The sequence below is a fragment of the Meles meles genome, chromosome 14 (genome assembly GCF_922984935.1).
Source record: "Meles meles chromosome 14, mMelMel3.1 paternal haplotype, whole genome shotgun sequence".
In the NCBI taxonomy this organism is placed as follows: domain Eukaryota; kingdom Metazoa; phylum Chordata; class Mammalia; order Carnivora; family Mustelidae; genus Meles; species Meles meles.
In genome coordinates this window covers 27605093-27623136 of record NC_060079.1, presented here as the reverse complement: position 1 = coordinate 27623136, position 18044 = coordinate 27605093, and the positions used below count along the sequence as shown (strand labels likewise).

The 18044-nt window shown below is 43.1% G+C and overlaps 1 protein-coding gene across 5 annotated transcripts in view; it reads right to left on the bottom strand.

The window, feature by feature from the left end:
* Positions 1 to 6544, bottom strand: part of RUBCNL (rubicon like autophagy enhancer) — a 39648-nt gene extending 33104 nt beyond the window's left edge. For 2 of the 5 annotated variants that reach the window (XM_045978517.1, XM_045978523.1), the window contains exon 1: positions 6322 to 6464. The gene's annotated coding sequence lies outside the window, so the exon portion shown is untranslated. The other 3 variants (XM_045978522.1, XM_045978519.1, XM_045978521.1) reach the window with 3 other exon arrangements.
* Between the last annotated feature and the right edge of the window lie 11500 nt (positions 6545 to 18044).

Genomic DNA, 18044 nt, shown 5'->3' with positions numbered 1-18044 from the left:
GGGAATGAGAACGTAAAGAGTGAGAACTAAAGAGTACAGGGTCCATTTTCGAGGCTCTCAATGTTCTAAAATTAACTGTGGCAATGATGACACATATCTGTGAATATACTAAAACCACTGAACTGTACACTTCAAAAGTGGCATTTTTTACAGATATATTTATTTATTTGAGAGGGGGAAGGCAAAGGAACGGGGAGAGAATACCAAGCAGATGCCAAGCTGAGCATGGGACCCGAGGCGGGACTCGATTCCATGACCCTGAGGTCTCAACCTGAGCTGAGACCAAGAGTTGGATGCTTAACCAACTGAGCCAGCCCCGCGCCCCTGAACTGTATACTCTAAATGAATTGTATGTCACGTGAACTCTAGCTCCATCTCAATAATGCTGTCCAAAAAAATGAAGTGGGAAGAAGTTCCCATCTCCCTTCTAAAAAGATCTAGGAAGCCTAGAGAGCACTGGTATGGCACGGGCTTGGGGGCTCAGAGGACAACTGACTGTAAGTCGGGCTGCAAACACAGGCACTGAAAGTGAAGGGAAAAATAGAGCATAGATAAAGGGAATACAGAATATGGTTGCCTAAAGTAGGTACAGAGAGGAAAGGGGACGTAGAAGTGAAATTGCCACCACTGATCTATCTGGAAAAAGAAAAGAGAAAAAAACAAAAACCGAGGGCTGGTAAAGCAACATCATGAACGTGATGGTAACCAGCAATGGGGCACCGGTCGCTGGACCCTACACAATGGTCCAGACATCGTCATCCCCATCTTGAAACTAGCACTGAGAGGGAGGTTCTGCTGGTCCCAACTTATAGATGGGAAACAAAATCAACATAGTTAAGTATTGTGCTTCTGTTTTTAATTTTTTTTAAAGATTTTATTTATTTATTTGACAGAGATCACAAGTAGGCAGAGAGGCCAGCAGGGGGGTGGGCAGGGCCCCCACTGAGCAGGATAGCCTGATGTGGGACTCAATTACAGGACCTTGAGAACATGACATGAGCCGAAGGCAGAGGCTTAACCCACTGAGCCACCCAGGCACCCCAAGTATTGTGCTTCTGTGTGATTAAGGGCCTATCCTTGAGAAGTATATACAGATGTATGTAAAAATCATTGATAGAATTTCTGACATCTGCTTTGAAATAATCCAAAGTGCCAGAAGAAGTTATGGGTGCAACCCAAATGGCCATGTCGAGAATTGTTGAAAATCGGAGAAGAGTACATGTACTGATCCCTTTACTTTTAAGTTTGAAATTTTCCATAAGCAAATTCCCTAGGTAAAAGCTAAAAAACAAAAACCAAAAACAGGGGTGCCTGGGTGGCTTAGTCAGTTAAGCATCTAACTCTTCATTTTGGTTCAGATCTTGATCCCAGGGTTGTGAGATGGAGCCCAGGGTTGTGAGGGTTGTGAGATCAAGACCCTGGTAGGGTTCTACACTGGATCTGGAGTCTGTTTGAGGTACTCTTTCTCCCTCTGCCCATCCCCCACCCTGTCTTGCACATGTGTGTGCCCTCTCTCTCTCTCAAAAAAAAAAAAAGTTTAAGAAAACAAATTAAAGGGGTGCCTGCGGTTCTCAGTTGGTTGAGAACCAACTGAGAGCAGCTGCCTTCATCTTAGGTCATGATCCCAGGGTCCTGGGATTGAGCCCCACATCCAGGTCCTTCCTCAACAGGGTGCCTGCTTCCCCCTCTGCCTGCCTGCTCCTCCCCCTGCTTGTGCTCTCTCTCTCGCTCTCTGTCTCTTTGTGTGTCAAATAAATAAATAACATCTTAAAAAAAAAAAGAAAAATTCCATCAGCAGATGAATCCATAAAGATGTTGTATAGATATATAGCGGAATATTAAGCAGTCATCAAAAATGACATGTTGTCATTTGCAATGATGTGGGTGGAACTAGAAGGTATTATGCTAAGTGAAATAAGTCAATCAGAGAAAGACAATGATATGACCTCACTCATATGTGGAATTTAAGAAATAAAACAAAGGATCATAGAGGAAGAGAGGAAAAAATAAAACAAGATGAAACCAGAGAGGGAGATAAACCCTAAGAGACTCTTAATCGTGGGGAACAAACTGGAACAAACTGAGAGTTGCTGGAGGGGAGGGGCTTGGGTGACGGATATTAAGGAGAGCACATGAAGTAATGAGCACTGGGTATTACATAAGACTGATGAATCACTGACCTCTACCTCTGAAACCAATAATACATTATATGTTAATTAACTGAATTTTAATTTAAAAAATTAAAAATAAAAAATTTTTAAATTAAAAAAAAAGAAAAAACTTCAACATTGCTGTATATGTCCATGTAACCTTGAGTTACCTCTCTGACCTACTTCTCTATTACTTCTACATTCCTACACCTCTATACCCTTCGGCACCCCTGCACCCCCCTACACTCTTCTACTTGCACTCACTTCTGTATTCAAATTTGCCTTTGGAATGAGACTTTCCTCATCACCCTTTTAAAAACTTCATCCCTAAAATATACACTATTTTGGTAGACTGCCCTATTTTTTTTTTCCCAGAGCAGTCGTCTTCTATTATCTTAGCCACCATCATCAGTTCATAACTAACACTTAACGGCATTTACTATGGGCCTGGCCCTGTTCTAGACTTTTCTACACACACACACACACACACATACTTGATCCTTCCAACAACCTATGAGGTAGCTATAACAACACTAGGACCCGAGGCATAGCTTGAAACTGGAGCGTTTCACACCCAGGCAGTCTTGCTCCCAAGTTCACATTCTTACCTGCAACAGTGCAGGGATGAGGGAAAGACCTTTAAATCTCATGGATCCAAAGATCTCTCCAGAATATCAAAATTTATCAAGCACGAAGGGGCTGCTGGCAATGTCAGTGACATGGGCATGCTTATACCTCCCTGGGCCCCAATCCCCACAGGGACCAAGAGTTTAAACTAAGAATGAGACCAAAACCAAAACCAACAACAACAACAAAAAAACATTTTATATATGTCGTAGGACCGTTGAAATGATTAGACAATTGAGCCATATCGCTTAAAATACCCTCAAAATGTGCATAAACAAAAGTTCAACTCTCCTGACCCATCATATTTAAAATGGCCATCCCTCAAGCTAGCTTCTAAGGATAATCTCCAAATAAAGAAAGAGAGAATAAGGAAGCACATCACATGTATTTCCTGCACAGTTGTCTTCTGACCCACTACAGGTTGCTGAAATAAAAGAATGTGGAACAGTTTAAGGCCACCCCAACCTCTGGTCTTCAGCTCCTGAAATCAACAAGACGAAAGCATCTGCTGGTCAAGTGTGACCTGCCTAAAAAAACTTTGAGGCCTAATTTACACTTATCTCTTTAAATAAGTGTAAAACTAAGGATCCAAGAACAGAACTAAAGTATTTTTTTTTTAAAGTAACTTCCAGACATTAATTGCTGGGCAGATCAGATTGAAGTGTGTAGATTATTTTGGCTTTTTCCCCTTTGTCATGTTCCAGCCTATGTGGGACGGCAAAAACACTTGCCTCTGAAACTTCCTTTTACATACTGGAAGTGAAGACTAGATTTTTAGGAATCATTTCTGCAGTTTGTTACATACTGGAAATGTTTCTCTTTCACAGGTCACACTTCATGTTCCAGTGAGAACTACAGCCTCCGTTCAATATTCAATAGGATTATTGGGATTATTTTGTGGATGAGAAAACTGGGGCCCAGAGAAAGGAAGTAACGTGAAGCCCACACAGCAATTCAGCAGCAAGCTCAGCCCTAGGACGTGGAAGCCGGCTCCAGAGCCCCCAATCTCCCCCTCATGCTGCCTGTATGTGTGGGATAAAACACAGTGCAGAAGTTAAGGAAAAAACACCAGGGTCCCAATCAAATGTAATTTTTATGCCAACCTGAGAAATTCCTTACTTACTAGCTGTGTGACCTTGGATAAGCCATTTAACCTCTCTGTGCACCAGTTTCTTTACAGACTGTTGTGAGAACTAAATGAATTCTCAATCCGGCACACAATATTCAACACCATCAGTGTTATTTTAGGAAAACTTCCAGTTCAGTTCACCACAGCACAACTAAGGAGACCTAGTTTTATTACCCCACTTCGTAAATGAGTCACCTCTCAACTACTTTTAATTAAAACGAAAAACCAATCAGAGAGCTTGGTGACCTTGACAAGCTTACCTTATTCATCTTTTTAGAAAAGATACCTACAATAAAACACACAGGCATTTGTATTGCTCACGTTTATAATGGCTAGAAGATTGGACATGCTTATTTAAAAGGAACCGCTTAAAATCTAACAGTAACACAACCAACCCCTGACTCTTTTCCTTTCCATATCAGAAATAGGAATCTGAATTTAGTAACAAGGGAAACTATTTAAATTTGGCAATGCTATTACTTGTGTACCCCAGAGGGGTGGAGAAAACGTTTGAGCAAGCAATTGTACTCTTTTCTCTAGCTCCTTACTTATCTTCCTCTAAAGATCATTTGAATTGAAATGCTGATTTTTGCATATTTATCCTTAGCCCTGACAGAGTCTTCCCGTATCAGAAAACAAGAACTCCAACTTCGGAAAGCGAAGGTTTTCAGAGTTAAATGTTCTCATGAAGAGCATGGCCAATCAAATCTAACCCTCCCCCCACCTCCCACTGGTCACTACCAATTTTCCTCAACTTTCTTAGCATCTCCCTCGGGCCCTAAAGAAGAGGAGGAAGGCAAAGTTCCTGTTCCCTGATGTCACACTGTGATGCGCAGTGTCAGGCAGTCGTGCTGGGAAGAGGAACTGCAACAACACACCGAGAAACAGACGCATCCCGAGATTTTGGACAGGTAAGCAGGAAAATGCCCGCACTTCCCGGACGGGCTGCCTTAAGTCCCCTCCAAATGAGGTTCTGCTGGCGTCCAGGAGGGAGGTGTGGGGAGCAATGCGGTGATACCGTCATTTACAGAAACCACTCTACATACTTCTCAAAACACTCCCCTCCCTCCTTACAAACCATCCAGTGTGGTAGGGGAGGGATTATCCCCCCACTTCTGACATAAGCAAACAGATTCCATGAGGTTTCTTGACTTGCTAAAACCTCACTGCTATTCAGCCTGAGGAAAGAGTATACGAAACTTGAATTTGCTGACCCTCAGCCCTCTGAACTTTCTCACCCCATCTGCAATTCAAACATCCTTCCAAGTTCCATGGCAATCACGTAGTAAGCACGGTTCTGGAATATGCCCCTTCCTGCTAGTCTTAATTTCCATCTAGGGCCGAAGAACCCTTCTTCCGAAGGTTCTCCACGTTCTCCAAGCTGACAGCATCAGTAGTCGCAGGAGGTGGGGGTAGCAAACCTCACCGCGCAGCGACAGGAAGGCTGGAGGGGGCGGGGGTGAAATGCAGCAATTCCGCTGTCCCTGCTGCAATCTCAGCAGGTAGACTTGACTTGGGCGCTCGAACACCCAATATGCCGCGCTCTCCCGCTCTCACCTAGCTCGGGGAAGTAGCAAAAAGTTTGGCTTTTGCCACCAGATATCCCGAGGTTTGGGTGTGTTGGGGAGGAGCTCCTCCGCGGGCCTTCGCCATCTGTGTGCGCGCTATTGGGGAACCGAGAAAAGCTAACGCGCTGGGAACGCAGAGCCTGGGTCCACGCAGGGTGCAGGCTCTGTGCTCCCTGAAAGTCGCCAAGCGATAAAGTGCCCGAAGGTCCCGCTCCCGAGCCTTCCGGATCCAAGCCGAGCTCAGGCTCCCTCCCTTTTGCAAGTCAATTTCATAAAAATCCGCCACCCCCAGCAGAGGAGCCCCTTCCTACGTTCCCCCCAAGGACCTCTGCACTACCCCGCCCAGGCAGGGCCCCCGGCTCGCGCAAAGCCTCTCCCGAGCCCCTCGCGCCACCTCACCTCGCCAGCAGCCTCGCCCCGCCGGCGTGCCCCTGCCTCGGGCTCTCCTCGTACCCCCACCGCTCGGACAGCCTCCCCCCGGCGGCGTGCCCCGACCCCGGGCTCCCGTCGCGCCCCCGGCCCGGGCCACCGCCTCACCCCAGGTAGCCAGGTGAGCGCAGCGCGTGGGCTCCAGCTCGCGCGAATCGGCGTTGCCAGGTCAGCGCGCGCCGCCGCGGCGGAAAGAGGGCGCGCGGAGGGGGAAGCGGCGCCCTGACGCTGCCACGCCACCACCACCCCACCCCCCGCCAAAATCCCGGGCTACCGCCGCAATCCGAGAAGGCCCCCGGGGGAGGCGAAGCGCAGCTCCTGAGCCTGCGGCTTGCTGGGAGACTCGGAGGACGCGAGCCGGAACGAGCTGGGGCCCCCGCACTGCTCCAGCCCCCGCGCCCGTGTCCCCGGCGCCCACCTTCGAGCCCTGGGTGACCGCGGGCTGGGACAGCCGGGAGCAGTCGGGCTCCCTTCTCCCTGGGGTCCTCCCCGAAATCAGGCCCTGCTTTCGCTGGGGGCCCAGACGCAGCCGCGCTGTCGGGGGCTGAAACCCGGAGGAAAACGCAGACCTGGAGGACGACGAATTCCGGGCCCCAGACGCCCCAAGCGGCGGTCTTAGCATCCGTGCAACTGCCTGAAACGGGGAACGGTCCTCCTGAGTCATTGAATTTGTCTGCATAGAACTCTGCGCGCCCCCGCTGGGGCCTAAAACTTAACCCGAGCGTGACCTCAGCGGGCTCCTCCACGGGGAGCCCCACTCCGAGGACTTTACTGGAATTCGTCCCACCCCATCAGCACCTTGTATTCTTGAGGTGAGGGGTTGCTGTTCCATCACAGCTATGCTGCGGGGGTCGGATCAGATCCAGGTGGATGCTGGGGAGAAGCCGCCAACCAAAACAGAAAGTTTCCACCATTAGAAACAGCCTTGACTTAGTTTCCTAGGGCAGAGTGCACGACGTCCCTTCGCCCCTAGGGAGCTTCAACGCACTCCAGCAGCGCCCCAGTCTCTCTTGGGGAAGGAATCTCAGAGTTCCCTATCCCCATAACAACACGCAGGTGAGTTTGTCTGGGATTACTTAAAAGAATACCTTCTGTGGGGCTAAAACCAACCGCATCGTACCCGCCTTAGTTGCTTGACTTTGTCTTGTGTCACTTCTGGGTTGTGGAACCAGGTCACAGGTGTGTTGGCCTTTATTTGCTGGATGGTTCTCTGGAAGGTTCTCTGGAACACCCACTCCCTGGCACAGCCAGAGTGGAGTGGCTAAGGGACTGCTCCAGGCAGTCTCTGCTCTCTCAGAAGACTGTGGGATCCAGTATCAAAGCCAGTTGATAAACTAGCTGTCAACCATCCAACCTTTGCTGACCAGTGCCTGTTTAGAGAACAGAGTTGTTTGGACCTAAAAGGACTGTGGATTTTTGGGGTTCTGTCTCAGGAATTCAGATAGGCTGAAGGCAGACTGGGAAGGGCTTACATTAAACTGGAAGGAAGGGAGGAAAGAAGAGAGGAAGGGAGGGAGGAGGAGGGAGGTAGGGAGGTGGAAGAGGTTGTAAATGAGTGCAGCTCTCCTATGTACCAGGTACTTTTCCAAATTATTTTGAGTTATCTTATCAACATTCCTGCAAGTAACAAATCACCTGCTTCCATTTCACAAAGGAGAAACCTGTGTCGTAAAGAGGTTAAGTTACTTGCCCAAGGTCACACAGCCAGTAAAGCACGGTCAGGCTTTAAAGACCAGTGTCTCTGGGCGCTTGGGTGGCTCAGTGGGTTAAAGCCTCTGCCTTTGGCTCAGGTCATGATCCTAGGGTCCTGGGATCAAGCCCCGCATTGGGCTTTCTGCTCAGCGGGAAGCCTGCTTCCTCCTCTCTCTGCCTGCTTCTCTGCCTACTTGTGATCTCTGTCTGTCAAATAAATAAATAAAATCTTGAAAAAAAAATAAAGACCAGTGTCTCTAACACCAAACCTTGTGTCCATTTTCCACTATATTACTAGCAAGACACAGAAAAATAATGAAATCAAGGGGCAAAGCAAAAGCTTCCCCAGGAATATATGAAAAAGGAGAGGGATCAAGAGGAAGAGGAGAGAAAGAATTATGCAAAGTAAATCAGTCTACTAGTCAAGAAAAAGTCAAAATACAAAAAGCAAACTGTACTAAGTGGTAGCCTGGACAAGTCCAAGACAAGAAACAGCATTCTTGTAACACTAGAACTAGAGGAATTTAGACCACGATGGTAAGATTTGGTCAGTTCCCTTTGATGTCACTTTGACATCATCTTCACCAATAGGTGAGTAGGCTGGCCTACGTCCTGTTATGCAGACATCCTATAAACTTGGACTTGTACGTTCCCCAGTCACAGATAAGGAGGCGCATCTCCTGGAAAAGTGTCTCTACAACTCAGAAAGAAAGCTCAAGGACAGATTTCTTTCCAAATAAGAAACACTCACTGAAAACCTACTGTACCCTCTAGGATTAGAATTCTGGAAGTAGAATTGCCCAAGTATTAAATGCTGAGGATGGGCTTTCCAAGACTGCCTAGCCACTTGTTCGATTCTGAGAAAGTCACTGCTAAGTACTAGCCAAAAGCCACTCTGGAAAAGCAGAGGCTGGTTTTCTTTTTCATGGGGAACGTCATCTTCCAGGTCACAGGGCGCTCCACTCCCCAGGGCCCAAGGGCAGTGAGAGCCTCAGGAGCAACTCACCACTTCAGCTGGTCAGGATTGTGCCTAGTACCCATTGGTCACACACACGGCTCCACTGTGGCCAAGACAGCCTCATAGGAGACTGGAGGCCTGGCAGCTGCCAGCCCCAACCCAGCCAGACCTCACAAGAGCCTAAAGTTTACTATTTCAACTACTTGTAGGTATACAATTCAGTGCCATTAAGTCCATTTGCAATAATGTGCAACCATCACTATCCATGATTTGTGCCATGAGTGGGGATGTGACCCTGTTTTTGAGCTCAACTAACGAAGTCAGCACAGGAGAAACCAGTCTCTGGGCAAAACAGGAGGGAAACAAGATGAGTGGCATAATCAGCTTGGGAAAGGAGCCTAGTGATACCACGACGACGGACATTCAGGGAAGGAAGGATGATCCCGCAGCGGCAGGGAAGTCAACACATGAAACAGGGAGTAAAAGACCCAAGGTAAGCTGCATTCGGCTTATCTCACTTTCTTTTCCTCCTTTCTGTCTGTCGGGAACATCCGCTATCCACAAGAGGACAAATTCGTGTGATGACATGTACATGAGGAAACTGAACAGGCAAATTCTTTGAGACCGAAAATAAAATAGAGAGTACTAGGGACTGGAGGTGGAGAAATGGGGAATTCGTGTTTTATGGGTGCACTTTCTGTTTGGGATGAGAAGAAAGTTCTGGAGATGGATAGTGGTGATGGTTGCACATATTTGCAAATGTACTTAATGGCACTGAAGTGTATACCTACAAGTAGTTGAAACAGTAAACTTTATGCTCTGTATATTTTACCGTAATAAACTATATATGTATGTGTGCGTGCATGTAAATATATATTGAAAATATATGTATCATAATGTTCTATATGTGTAATATGTACTCTAAGTATAATATGTGTTCTAGTAAAAATGCATATTATATATAAGTATATATATTACATATATGTATTTAAGATCTATTATCATGATGTGATACTTCTTTGGAGTAAAAGCCCAAGTGAAAGCAGTGTGCGAAGAGAAGGCTTCTGCCCATGGAAATTCGTTTATTTTTTTAAATTGACATATAATGTATTATTTGCTTCGGGGGTACAGATCTGTGATTCATTAGTCTCACACAATTCACAGCACTCGCCATAGCACACACCCTCCCCAACGTCCATCACCCAACCAGCCTATCCCTCCCTCTCTCCCACTCCCCAGCAACCCTCAGTTTGTTTCCTGAGATTGAGTCTCTTATAGTTTGTCTCCCTCTCTGGTTTCATCTTGTTTCATTTTTCCCTCTCTTTCCCTATGATTCTCTGTCTTGTTTCTCCAGTTTCTCATATCAGTGAGATTATATATTAATTGTCTTTCTCTGATTGACTTATTTCACTTAGCATAATACCCTCTAGTTCCATTCATATTGTTGCAAATGGCAAGAGTTCGGGTTTTTTGATGACTGCACACTATTCCATTGTGTATATATACCACATCTTCTTTATCCATTCATCTGTTGAAGGACATAGTTTGGCTATTGTGGACATTGCTGCTATAAACATTCGGGTGCATGTGCCTCTTCGGATCACTACATTTGTTTTTTTAGGGTAAATACCCAGTAGTGCAATTGCTGGCCATAGGGTAGCTCTATTTTCAACTTTTTGAGGAACTTCCATGCTGTTTTCCAGAGTGGCTGCACCAGCTTGCATTCCCACCAGCTGTGGAGGAGCGTTCCCCTTTCTCCGCATCCTCACCAACACCTGTTGTTTCCTGACTTGTTAATTTTAGCCATTCTGACTGGTGTGAGGTGGTTTCTCACTGTGGTTTTGATGCGTATTTCCCCGATGCTGGGTGATGTTGAGCACTTTTTCCTGTGTCTCTGTTGGCCATTTGGATGTCTTCTTGCAGAAACATCAATTCATGTCTTCTGCCTGTTTTGTCTCGCCTCATTTTGCTTTCCTTTAGGGGTGCCAGGGCTTAGCTTTGGAGTTGTTTGCACTCCTCCTGGAGAAGCAAGAGTAATTCTGCCATTTTACAACTTGCTTCTGCTGGTGGAAGGTAGCTTGGAGTCTGTGGAGGCCCTTTTCAGAAATGCCACCTCCATGGGGCGCCTGGGTGGCTCAGTGGGTTAAAGCCTCTGCCTTCGGCTCAGGTCATGATCCCAGGGTCCTGGGATCGAGCCCCACATCGGGCTCCCTGCTCAGCGGGGAGCCTGCTTCCCTTCCTCTCTCTCTGCCTGCCTCTCTGCCTACTTGTGACTCTGTCAAATGAATAAATAAAATCTTAAAAAAAAAAAAGAAAGAAAGAAAGAAATGCCACCTCCTGCAAGAGGCTTCTTACCTTTCAGAGAGAAAGGAAGCTAACACAGGTTTAAAAAAAAAAGAAAAAAAAAACCCTAAATTTAACTGAGTACATTTAAAGATCTAATTTACTTGATTCAATGGTTCATGAATCAGGCAGCAGCCTCTCCCTCAAACAGAAGGGAGCTCTGAGGTCCTGGATGAAATTGGAAGGTTTTTAAAAGCAGAACAGCATGGGATAAGGAAGTCAAAGACAAAGGAAGGCTTATTTGCAGCAAGATCACTTTCCTCTGGGAAGAAGGCAGGGACTTCTCACGTAGACTAACCTCACTAGCCCTGCTCAGTTCCTTCCAGATTGACCAGTTGAAGGACACCTTCCCAGGCAGAGCTGAAACCATAATGAAGTCTTGGTTCATTTTCTTCCTCTTGTGGGGGCAAGTGATTCCGTTTCAGTCCTGTTCTTCCTTTTGTAACAAGTAAAAGGACTGTGGACTTGGGGGACAATGTTGTTGCTTCCAGCCAACCAGGAATACCAGACACACAACCTCACTGCCTCAGGCACACCCTGACCCCCCAGGTTCAGCCTGTTCTAGTGGAAATGACAAGATGAAATGAATGTGCTCTTGTTTGGACAGATAATCAGTAAACCTTGTCCCTTGTCCCCCTCCTCCTCTCCCCAGCACATAGTTCCACTTTTCTTCTTTGAGGATGCCCTTAGCTGGGCCAGTAGAACCAGAAGGTTCACCTGTCCTGTGGTCTATTTTCACAAGAAATATGGTATACAAAAAACTTGGGGTCTTGCGTGAGTGCAGTGGTACACAGCAATCTGCTGTTAGAGCTAAAAAATATTTTTTATTAACATATAATGTATTATTTGCTTCAGGAGTACAGGTCTGTGAATCATCAGGTTTACATACTTCACAGCACTCACCATAACACATACCTCTCCAATGTCCATAACCCAGCCACCCTATCCCTCCCTCCAACCCCCCAGCAACCCTCAGTTTGTTTCCTGGGATGAAGAGTCTCTTATGGTTTGTCTCCCTCCTGATCCCATCTTGTTTCACTTTTTCCATCCCTACTCCCCCATGATCCCCACCCTGCCTCTCAAATTGCTTATATCAGACAGATCATATGATAACTGTCTTTCTCTGACTGATTTATTTCACTTAACATAATAGCCTCTATTCCATCCACGTCATTGTATAATGGCAAGATATGGGGGGTTTGGGTGGCTGCATAGTATTCAATTGTGTGTGTGTGTGTGTGTGTGTATACCACATCTTCTTTATCCATCCTTCTGTTGATGGACATCTAGGTTATTTCCATAGTTTGGCTCTTGTGGACATTGCTGCTATAAACATTCGGGTGTATGTGCCCCTTTGGATCGCTACATTTGTATCTTTAGGGTAAATACCCAGTAGTGTGATTGCTGGGTTGTAGGGTAGCTCTATTTTCAACTCTTTGAGGAACCTCCATACTGTTTCCAGACTGGCTGCACCAGCTTGCATTCCCACCAACAGTGTAGGAGGGGTCCCCTTTCTCTGCATCCTTGCCAACATTTTTCATTTCCTGACTTGTAAATTTTAGCCATTCTGACTGGTGTGAGGTGGTATCTCACTGTGGTTTTGATGTGTATTTCCCTTCTGCCGAGTGATGCTGAGCACTTACTCATATGTCTGTTAGCCATCTGGATGTCTTCTTTACAGAAATGTCTGTTCATGTCTTCTGCCCATTTCTTGATTGGATTATTTGTTCTCTGGGTGTTGAGTTTGATAAGTTCTTTATAGATTTTGGATACTAGCCCTTTATCTGATATGTCATTTGCAAATATCTTCTCCCATTCTGTCAGTTGTCTTTTGGTTTTGTTGACTGTTTCCTTTGCTGCGCAAAAGCTTTTGATCTTGATGAAGTCCCAATAGCTCATTTTTGCCCTTGCTTCCCTTGCCTTTGACAATGTTTCTAGGAAGAAGTTGCTGCAGCTAAGGTCGAAGAAGTTGCTGCCTGTGTTCTCCTCAAGGATTTTGATGGATTCCTGTCTCACATAGAGGTCTTTCATCCATTTTGAGTCTACTTTTGTGTGTGGTGTGAGGAAATTGTCCAGTTTCATTCTTCTGGTTGTGGCTGTCCAATTTTCCCAACACCTTTTGTTGAAGAGACTGTCTTTTTTCCATTGGACATTCTTTCCTGCTTTGTTGAAGGTTAGTTAACTATAGAGTTGAGGGTCCATTTCTGGGCTCTCTATTCTATTTCATTGATCTATGTGTCTGTTTTTATGCCAGTACCATACTGTCTTGATGAGGACAGCTTTGTAATACAGTTTGAAGTCTGGAATGTGATGCCGCCAACTTTAGTTTTCTTTCTCAACATTTCTCTGATTATTTGGTGTCTTTTCTGGTTCCATATAAAGTTTAGGATTATTTGTTCCATTTCTTTGAAAAAAATTTGTGGTATTTTGATAGCGATTGCATTAAATGTGTAGATTGCTTTAGGTAGCATAGACATTTTCACAATATTTGTTCTTCCAATCCATGAGCATGGAATGTTTTTCCATTTCTTTGTGTCTTCCTCCATTTCTTTCATGAATACTTTATACTTTTCTGAGTACAGATTCTTTGCCTTTTTGGTTAGGTTTATTGCTAGGTATCTTATGGTTTTGGGTGCAATTATAAATGGGATCGACTCCTTAATTTCTTTCTTCTGTCTTGCTGTTGGTGTATAGAAATGCAACTGATTTCTGTGCATTGATTTTATATCCTGACACTTTACTGAATTCCTGTATGAGTTCTAGCAGTTTTGGCATGGAGTCTCTTGGGTTTTCCACATGAAGTATCATATCATCTGCAAAGAGTGAGAGTTTGACTTCTTCTTTGCCGATTCAGATACTTTTTATTTCTTTTTGTTGTCTGATTGCTGAGGATAGGACTTCTAGTACTATGTTGAATAGCAGTGGTGATAGTGGACATCCCTGCCATGTTGCTGACCTTAGGGGAAAAGCTCTCAGTTTTTCTCCATTAAGAATGATATTAGCTGTGGGTTTTTCATAGATGGTTTTATGATAATGAGGAATGTACCCTCTATCCCTACACTGTGAAGAGTTTTGATGAAGAAAGGATGCTGTACTTTGTCAAATGCTTTTTCAGCATCTATTGGGAGTATCATATGTTTCTTGTTCTTTCTCTTATTAATGTATTGTATCACATTGATTGATTTGTGGGTGTTGAACCAACCTTGCAGCCCAGGAATAAATCCCACTTGGTCGTGGTGAATATCCTTTTAATGTACTGTCAGGTCCTATTCACTAGTATTTTGGTGAGAATTTTTGCATTCATGTTCATGAAGGATATTGGTCTGTAATTTTCCTTTTTGATAGGGTCTTTATCTAGTTTGAGGATCAAGGTAATGCTGGCCTCATAAAATGAGTTTGGAAGTTTTCCTTCCATTTCTGTTTTTTGGAACAGTTTCAGGAGAATAGGTATTAATTCTTTAAATGTTTGGTAGAATTCCCCTGGGAAGCTGTCTGGCCCTGGGCTCTTGTTTTCTGGGAGCTTTTTGATGACTGCTTCAATCTCCTTACTGGATATGGGTCTGTTCAGGTTTTCTATTTCTTTCTGGTTTAGTTTTGGTAGTTTATATGTCTCTAGGAATGCATCCATTTCTTCCAGATTGTCAAATTTGCTGGTGCAGAGTTGCTCATAATATGTTCTTATAATTGTTTGTATTTCTTTGGTGTTGGTTGTGATCTCTCCTCTTTCATTCATGATTTTATTTTTTGGGTCCTTTCTCTTTTCTTTTAGATAAGTCTGGCCAGGGGGTTATCAATCTTATTAATTCTTTCAAAGAACCAGCTCCTAGTTTCTGTTCTACTGTTTTTTGGTTTCTATTTCATTGATTTCTGCTCTGATCTTTATGATTTCTCTTCTCCTGCTGGGTTTAGGGATTCTTTCTTGTTCTTTCTCCAGCTCCTTTAGGTGTAGTGTTAGGTTGTGTACTTGAGACCTTTCTTGTTTCTTGAGAAAGTCTTGATCGCTATATACTTTCCTCTGAGGACTGCCTTTGCTGTGTCCCAATGATTTTGAACAGTTGTGTTTTCATTTTCATTTGTTTCCATGAATTTTCTCAGTTCTTTAATTTACTGGTTGACCCATTCATTCTTTAGTAGGATGCTCTTTAGCCTCCATGTATTTGAGTTTTTTCCAACTCTCCTCTTGTGTTGAGTTCTAGTTTCAACGCATTGTGGTCTGAAAAAAATGCCAGGAATGATCCCAATATTTTGGTATCAGTTAAGACCTGATTTGTGACCCAGGATGTGATCTATTCTGCAGAATGTTCCATGTACACTAGAGAAGAATGTGTATTCTGTTGCTTTGGGATGGGATGCTCTGAATATATCTGTGTCCGTCTGGTCCAGTGTGTCATTTAAAGCCTTTATTTCCTTGTCAATCTTTTGCTTAGATAATCTGTCCATTTCAGTGAAGGGGGTGTTAAAGACCCCTACTATTATTTATTATTATAGATGTGTTTCTTTGATTTTGTTATTAACTGGTTTATATAATTGACTGCTCCCATGTTAGGGTATAGATATTTAAAATTGCTAGGTCTTCTTGTTGGACAGACCCTTTAAGTATGGTATAGTCATCTCTTATTAAAGACTTTGGCTTAAAATCTAGTTTATCTGATATGAGGATTGCCACTGCAGCTTCCATTTGATGTCCATTTAGTATGGTAAATTGTTTTCCACACCCTCACTTTAAATCTGGAGGAGTCTTTGGGTCTAAAATGAGTTTCTTGCCGACAGCATATCGATTTATCTTGTGTTCTAATCCGTCTGATACCCTGTGTCCTTTGACTGGGGCATTTAGTCCATTTACATTCAGGGTAACTATTGGAAGATATGACTTTAGTGCCATTGTATTGCCTGTAAAATGACTGTTACTGTATATTGTCTCTGTTCCTTTCTGGTCTATTTATTTAGGCTCTCTCTTTGCTTAGAGGACCCCTTCAATATTTCCAATAAGTCTGGTTTGGTGTTTACAAATTTTTTAAGTTTTTGTTTGTCCTGGAAGCTTTTTGTCTCTCCTTCTATTTTCAATGACAGCCTAGCTGAATATAGTATTCTTGGCTGCATATTTTTCTTGTTTATTACTCTGAATATATCATGCCAGTCCTTTCTGCCCTGCCAGGTCTCTGTGGATAGGTCTGTTGCCAGTCTAATATTTCTACCATTGTGTGTTACAGACTTCTTTTCTCGGGCTGCTTTCAGGATTTTCTCTTTGTCTCTGAGACGTGTAAGTTTTACTATAAGATGATGGGGCATGGACCTATTTTTATTGATTAAGAGGGGTTTTCTCCGTGCCTCCTGGATTTTGATGCTTGTTCCCTTCTCCAAATTAGTGAATTCTCTGCTATAATTTGCTCCAATATACCTTCTGCACCCCTCTCTCTTTCTTCTTCTTCTGGGATCCCAATTAGTCTAATATTGTTTCATCTTATGGTATCACTTATCTCTCGAATTCTTCCCTTGTGGTCCAGTAGTTGATTGTCTCTCTGTTGCTCAGCTTTATTCTCATTATTTGTTCTTCTATATCACTAATTCTCTCTTCTACCTCATTATCCTAGCAGTCATAGCCTCCATATTTTAATTGCATCTCATGAATAGCCTTTTTGATTTCAACTTCGTTAGATTTCATTCTTTCATTTCTCCAGAAAGGGTTTCTCTAGTATCTTCCATGCTTTTTTTTGAGCCCAGCTAGCACCTTGATAATCGTCATTCTGAACTTTAGTTCTGACATATTACTAGTGTCTGTATTGATTTGGTCCCTAGCTGTCAGTTGTTCTTTTTTTTCTTTTTTGAGGTGAGTTTTTCCACCTTGCCATTTTATCCAGATAAGAACAGATGAATGCGAAAACAAAATACTAAAAGGTTAGCAATGACCCCAGAAAAATATACACTAACCAAATCAGAAAAGAGCTGAAACCAGGGGGAGAAAAAGGGTGAAAAAAAGAATATATATGTATATGTATGTGTGTGTATATATACACACACATATACAAAATATATATATATGTATATGTATGTATATGTATATGTATGTAAACATATACATATACAAAATATTATATTTTTATATTTTGTATATACATATACAGTATTTTTATATTTTGTATATACATATATACACACACACACACACACACACACATATATATATATATATTTTTTTAACTGGTGAATAGAACAGAGCCACACACTCAATTTGGGGTGTATTTTGGTCTGTTAAAAGAAGCTACCTCCTAAAATTTTAAAGAAAGAAAAACTTACATATATACACAAAAGTAAGGGTAAACACAATAAATTGATGGCATATGACTGTAAAGATGGAAATTTAGAAAGATTCTAAAAAAGGAATTAATAAGATAAGAAGTTGGTCGGAAAAAGAAAAAAAAAAGAGGAAAGAATGTGATCAGATTGGAGACTAGAAAAAAGCCATGTGCTAGATTTCAGGCATATTTTGATCTATTAGAAGAAACTGTATCCCAAAATTTTAAAGGAAAAAAAAAACCCTATATGTATATAAAAAATAAGGTTAAATACAATGAAGGGATAGAATATGACTATAGCAATGACAATTAAAAAAATATTTTTAAAAAGGTATTGATAAAATAGTTTAAAAAGATTAAAATAGGAAAGAGGGAAAGTTTAAAAATAGAATTAAAAAATAACATTTAAAAATTTAACTGATGGAAATGCAACGTGGGTGGTTTAGGGGGTAGGAAAAGAATAAATGAAACAAGATGGGATCGGGAGGGAGACAAACCATAAGTGGCTCTTAATCTCACAAAACAAACTGAGGGTTGCTGGGGGGAGGGGGCTGGGAGGAGGGGTGGGGTTATGGACATTGGGGAGGGTATGTGCTATGGTGAATGCTGTGAAGTGTGGAAACCTGGTGATTCACAGACCTGTACCCCTGGGGATAAAAATACATTATATGTTTATTAAAAAATTTAATAAAAAAATTTAACTTTGAGAGACTAAAGAATCATGGGAAAAAAGCCATGAATTCTAGGTGTTGCTTTCCTCTAGCTCTGGAGTTCTGCAGTTCTCATTAATTGGTGATCTTGGTCTTGGTTGGATGTTCTTCCTGATCTTCTGGGGGAGGAGCCTGTTGCAGTGAT